Raw genomic sequence first — 6,850 nt, 5'->3', positions numbered from 1 at the left:
CGACACCTACACAGTCGGATGGGTCACTAGTTAGCTGGAGGGCCACACCCAGAGAGTGGTGGTGGACGGGTCCTATTCGACCTGGATGGATGTGGGCAGTGGGGTCCCCCAGGGCTCGGTTCTCAGGCCCACACTGTTCAACATCTTCATCAGCAACTTGGTTGAGCGGGTAAAAAGCACCCTGTTCAAATTCACAGACAACACTAAGATGTGGGGGGAAGTGGACATGTTAGAAGGGAGGAATAGGCTGTAATCAGACCTAGACAGGCTACAGGGGTGGGCGGATGAGAACAGGATGGGTTTCAATACTGACAAGTGCAAGGTGATGCACCTGGGGAGGAAGAACCAGCAGCATATCTACAGGCTAGGGAACTCCCTTCTCGGCAGTGCAGAGGCAGAAAAGGATCTCGTAGTCATTACTGATGTCAGAATGAACACGGGCCGGCAGCGTGGGGACGCGGTCAGGAAGGCCAACCGTACCTTGTCATACATCCACAGATGCACCTCGAGCAGGTCCAAGGAGGTGATCCTCCCCCTCTAAGCGACACTGGTCAGGTCGCAGCTGGAGTACTGCGTCCAGTTCTGGGCACCACACTTCAGGAGGGATGTGGACAACATGGAGAGGGTCCAGAGGAGGGCCACTCGCATGATCGGGGGCAGCATTGCAGGCCCTATGAGGAGAGGCTACGGGACCTGAACCTGTTCAGCCTCCACAAGAGAAGGCTGAGGGGGGATCTAGTGGCCATTTACAAACTAGTCAGGGGGGATCAGCAGGCATTTGGGGAGTCCCTGTTCTCCCGAGCACTGCCAGGAGTGACCAGGAATAACGGTCACAAGCTGGCAGAGGGTAGATTCAGACTGGACATCCGAAGGCACTCCTTCACAGTCAGGGCGGCTAGGATCTGGAACCAACTCCCAAGCGAAGTGGTGCTGGCTCCTACCCTGGGGGTCTTGCTGGGGTAGTTTGACCCCTGTACCTTTTCCTGCCATGGCAGGAGGTTGGACTTGATGATTTGCTCAGGTCCCTTCTGACCCTACCAACTATGAAACTATGAGATGGGGACTAAAATAAAACCCGAAGAAATTCATAACCCCAAGCATCTCGAAACAGGTTGTATAAAAGCATGTGTAGATTGATGCAGGACATTGGTGCTCTTTCCAGTAAAGTTGTGACTCACATTTGTATTTAGTGGGTTACAAAATCTTTCAAGTGACTTGGAATTCAAACAGGTGAAAAACAGTTTAATTTTTCAAACATCAACCTTCTCATAGATTTCCTTTCTCTGTGGGTATGGAGGCACATAAAAATTGAACTGTTCAAAAAGGTCACTGTTTGGGAACCAGTTCACAGTTGTCACTGAGGTGCAAGTGTCTTGGTTACATTTGGAAAAATGAGTTTAGAAGAGGCTCTTTCTGGGGGGTTGAATGCCTTTGGAAGCAATCAGCACCTTGTAACACTGGTCCAGAAGCTTAGAGCACCTAAGACTGCTCCAACATGCTGGAATGCCATTAATTAGTACTTGACTAATTGAGTTTGCTGGAGCATGGCAACTGCTGTGGTCCAGCAGCTTCCTGAGTTTTGTGTATCAGAGCCCCCATGCTTAAAAATGGAGGGGGCAGGGCTTGAATTAAAGTAAGTGTGAGATCACTTTTAAAGGAGACGCGGCAGCGCTTTAATTACAGCAGCTCTCACCCTCACCCATGTAATTAAAGCGTCACCTCTCCACACCCCCATAGCATATGTAAAAGTGCCCTTAAAGAACTGAAAAAACAGGAATTGTTCATATGGCTTTCCATTGCATTTTAAGTAAATGCATACACTATTAGCATCTGTTTATATCTGAAGTACTGCAGATGCACTTAATTTAGTGACTACTTAGTGAGATTAAAACTAGCGTATGCATTGAATATGAGATTACATAAAAATGTATTTTTCAAAAAAAAAATTGAATCCTACTGAGCTATGCCAGAACTAAGTATTATCTAGAAGAATCACTAACAAACATAATGTATTTGTTTCACTGTGACCACATCTACATGAAACACTGAGCCCTTGTTACTGCACAGTCATTTAGTACTTGTTTATACAAGTACTACTGAGCAATAACGTGGGTTACTATGTAGTCATTTAGCACTTGTTACTTCATTTAGTACTTAGTTACTTCAACCGGGGTATGAATGTAAACAATTTGTGATCCCTTTTGTTTTTCCTTTTTATCTTGTAGCCCAATCCATACCCCCATTGTAACTGAGAACCCTGCTATTTAGCTATCTTGACTTGTAAAGATCAAAGAAAGATTGTCATATACTTTTTATAATAAAACATTAATGGAGATATTAAAGCCTTGGATATTGGGGAATTAAAAAAAAAATTCTATTGAAACTATAGAAGCACTTCATGGAGCTACTCTTTGCTATTCAGTTCAGATGGGATCAACATGAATGAAAGATGAGTCAAAGCATATGGAAGCCTATATCTACCCTGAGCCAGGAACCTACCAGGCATCTGACTATATTGAATAAATATTATACGCATAGATGCAGTTGTATAAAATGCCAGGAGGCTAAACTACGATACCAATACTCTAGACAGGAAAACAGGTTGTGTTTTCTGTTGAACTAAAATATTTATTTTTGTTTTTTTTAAATCCTAGCTTATGTTGAGTGTTTTGTTATTTAGACATCATGCTGTATTGATACAAAATTAGATTTTGTTGTAGCTTGTTATACTAAATACTACCTTTGTATTTATACTACTGTATACAGTGCGATTGCTATTTAAACAGTTGAAGGTAGCTGAAATATGGCAATGTTTCCTATTCTAAATGCAGGGAAATACTACTTTACTTGAGATACTACTGTTAACAAATAGTGACTTTTTAACCCCTTATGTCACAAATATAAAACAGTAACAAGATGTCTTTAGGAATGCAATTTTCTCTTTTGGTATGCCAGCCTTTCCCAGTGTTTCCTTATGGGGAATATTTCATGCTTGTTATGGGTATATTGAAGAGTGCCTTGTGTTCATATAAAGGATCAAGGAAGAAGATGGTGCCAAAAGTCTGACCTTGAATCCTTTTATGTTAAAACAGGCAAAAAAAATCCTTAGTTTGCTGAAAAGTTGAACAGTTTTACCAGCCATGGGATGCCTGTTCCTCATCTAGTTGCCATGATTTCCAGAAACTTTGCTCCATTTCAGGCTACTTCATGGAATCACTAGATGAAGTCCTAGCTAAACTGAAGTCAACAGCAAAACTCCCAATTTGACTTCAGTGAATCTAGGATTTCCTCCTTTTGAATGTATTATTCTGAGATAATATATACAACTGACAGAGCTTTGAGAATCTTTTAAGCTTGCTTTATTAGTTGTCAGAAGCAGCAGAATGACTACCACATGGTTAAGCTAGGAAATGGGTGCCTTTTGAAGCCCATCAATAGTCTTCCCTAAACCAATAGAGGTGTCATTGAGCAACAGCCTCTATGATAGCGCTCTCAATCCCCTGCTGTCAGGAGATTCGGCCTGTCCATCTTGTACAGTAAGGACATGCAGAGCAGAGTAACTAGGACTAAGCCAGTGTTCCAGACTTGAAATACCTGTGTGTCATTGTGCATTTAAATTTAGCCAATTAAAATGCTTTACTTGTCTGATTTTGAAGTCAAGATGTTTATCCAAGTAAAGACTCTTCAGATACAGCAAGGAGCCCTGACATCAGCAAAGATCAATGAAGGACCAAGAAGTGTATTTAATCTAGGGAATGAGTGACCTGGCTCTTTGATCCTGCTGCATTCTTTTATCACCCCAAGGCTAAAATTAGCCCTGCATACACAAATTCTGTTTAGCTAAGTTTACTTAGGTTTTAAATATTTGTGGCTTTCTTTTGCTGAAGTCCTGTTGTCTAAGAGAAAGAAACTGTTACCACATAATTAGATCGGTGCTTTGTAAGCATGTGTAGCTCTTTTCAGATGAGAAAGCGGAATATGCAAATACCCCATGTGTTGCTTTAAACATTCATATTGTATGCAGGAAAACTTCCCTGAGTAAATGTACACAAAGCAGCATATGAAAACAGCATGGGGAAACTACTCAACCTTGAATAACAGAGAGAGAGAAAGCAATTGTAGGCAAAACAGGCCAAATAATTTCCATTAGCTCGGAACACAGGGAAATTAGGAAACTCGTTTGAGAAAAGGTTGGGTTTGTTTTTTGGTTGTTCTTGGTTTGACTTTCTGCGAAACAAGAGAGAGAGATTAATATTGCAATTAAACTGATAAAATGATTAGATGGTTTCTGTTCCGATGAAAGAAGATCTCCAAGATATGTTTTGGTGAGAGAGGAGACTGTTATCGAAGAGCACAGTTTTGAAAGATTCAGTTGGGCTTAGGTTGAAAAAAACTACAGAAAGGCACTCACAATAGACACTGAATGCCAGCAAGTCTGAATTAAACACACTCCTTGCCTGTTTTATTGGACCGAGAAAAAATATGTCGGGTTTAATAATGAACTAGAAAAGGAAATAAAAGGTAAGGGTGAGAGGAAGGAAGAACAGGAAGATCAGGGGTTTGAACAACCTGCTGGTTCAGTCCTCAAAGTCTTCGCCCTGTTCCCCCACTCAGACAGCTACTGAGCCTTACGCACTCCTCCCTCATGTTGAGGGCTGCTAATTCTTGGAAATTTAAGCACTGGGAGATGAAAGTAGGGTGGGGTGGGCTCTGTGTGTGTGGATAACTAGATATATTTTAAAATTTAACTTGGGGTTGGCTAATTGGAGTGAAGCCTGGCTGGTGGATTTGCAGCTATTTGCATGCATGGCCTCAAAGATTGTCTTCTTGAGCATGGTGAAAAATGCCTGGAGCATTGGCTAGCTGAGGTACAAATCCCAATAGGTCACTTGAACTGTGGTATCTGAGCACCTTCTTTGTCACCCCTCCACTGCCTGTCACACGTGGGGACTCTGCTAGTGGAACTTGAGGAGACTGTTCCTGGCCCTTGCTGGTGAAGTGAGGTGGGAAGGCCAAAGCATGCTAGGCAATAACTGAAAACACGGCCTCCCACTCCCCCAGCCAAGCCACTGCTGAGAGCCCAACCCTGGCTCCGAGTGCCCCAGCAGGCCCAGCAGGTGCTTGGCCTTGGGGGGGGGGGTGGTCACTTGAATGGGAGGATAATACAAAGCCAGGAGCTGTGGAGGGGGAGGGGAGACGTGCCCTTGTCTGCAAGCAGGGGGCCCGTGTGCAGAGCCAGCAGGGGAGTGTGTGTGTGTGTGTGTGTGTGTGTGAAAGAATATATGTGAGTATATGTGTGTGTGCATATGTGGGAATGTGGATGTGTGCATGTGAATGTGCCTGTGTGAGTGTGCTGTTGCATATATGTATCTATATGTGAGTAGGTAAATGTGTGTATGGGTATGTATGTGTGCGCATGTGAGAGTGCATGTGCGTGTGTATGTGTGTGCATGTATATGCATGTGCATATGTGAGTGGGTGTATGTATACGTGCCTGATTGTATGTCTGTATGTGAGTATGCATGTATGTGTATATATATGTGTATGAGTGTGTGTGTATGTATGTGTGAGTGGTATTGGAGTGTGTGTGTATAAGTATGCATGTGTATGTACAGGTTTCCCTCGATTTTATGTGGGTTCTTTATATGCTAATTCACTCTTTTGCGATAAGCATATTTAGACCCATAATTTGTTATATGAGAGGTAAATTCACTCTTATGTGATCAGCAAAAATGCCCCCCTCCCCACCCCAGCAGGTAAGTCTGTGGGGGAAGGAGAAAGGGCTGTGGCCTGACTCACCCCAGCCCCGGCTGCAGCGGCCCTGGGAGCAGCTGGTGCCAACTGCCTGCAGCCACTGGGCTGCTTCGACTGTCCCCTGTGCCTGGACTCACCTCAGCTTCTGGGCTGTGCTGTGCCATGGTGCAGGCAGCTGGTGTTGGCTGCTCCTGGGGCACTCCAGCATGGGCTGGGGTGAGTGCAGACAAGTGGAGCCCTGGGTGGCGTGGGGCACAGCACTCACCCTAGCTGCAGTGGCCCCAGGAACAGCCAAAACCAGCTGCCAGCACCACGACATGGCACAGCCCAGGAGCAGAGGTGAGTGGTGACAGGCGGAGGTGAAGCCCAGTGGCTGCAGGAGGCTGGCGCTGGCTGCTCCTGGGGCTGCTGCAGCTGGGGCTGGGGTGAGTGCCCCTCTGTTCCCTCTGCTTTGCTGCCTTGTGCAGCCCCGGGTGCAGCACCCCTCCCTCCACCCTTTCCCTAGTCCCAGCCTCCCTCCCTCCCTCATGGCCATGGGAACCTATCCCTATTAGTCACACTGTAAAGTGGGTTCCCTTTATGTGAATTCGATTCATGCCCTGTTCTCCCCCAATGCATGTACAGCATACATTGAGGGAAACCTATATGTGTGTATGTATATATGTGAGTGTGCGTGTGTACATGTGTGTGAATATGTATGCATGTGTGTATGTGTATCTATGTGGGGGGGTGTACATGTGTGTGACTATGTATGCACGTGGGTGTACCCGTGTACCTGTGTATGAATGCGTGTGCATGTGTATATTTGAGTGCGTATAGAAGTATGCACGTGCATGTGAGTGTGCGTGTGTACATGTGTGTGAATATGTATGCACCAATGTGTGTGCATATAAGTATGCATGCGTGTATGTGTATCTATGTGAGTGTGCGTGTGTACATAAGTGTGTGTGCGCCACAGAGCACCCCGTGCAGCCCGCCCGCATTAGCACCAGCAGCGGCCGCGGGGATCCCGCAGCAGACACCGCGGCCCTCGCCCCGGGCCAGGCTCCCGCCGCTGCCCCGCTCAACAAGTGCGGCGTGCCGGCGGCGGCGGAGG

This window comes from Crocodylus porosus, unplaced genomic scaffold, assembly GCF_001723895.1.
Source record: "Crocodylus porosus isolate Cpor-Errol unplaced genomic scaffold, CroPor_comp1, whole genome shotgun sequence".
Taxonomy (NCBI): Eukaryota; Metazoa; Chordata; order Crocodylia; family Crocodylidae; genus Crocodylus; species Crocodylus porosus.
The sequence above is the reverse complement of the archived record's forward strand: the minus strand, read 5'-3'. Positions refer to the sequence as shown.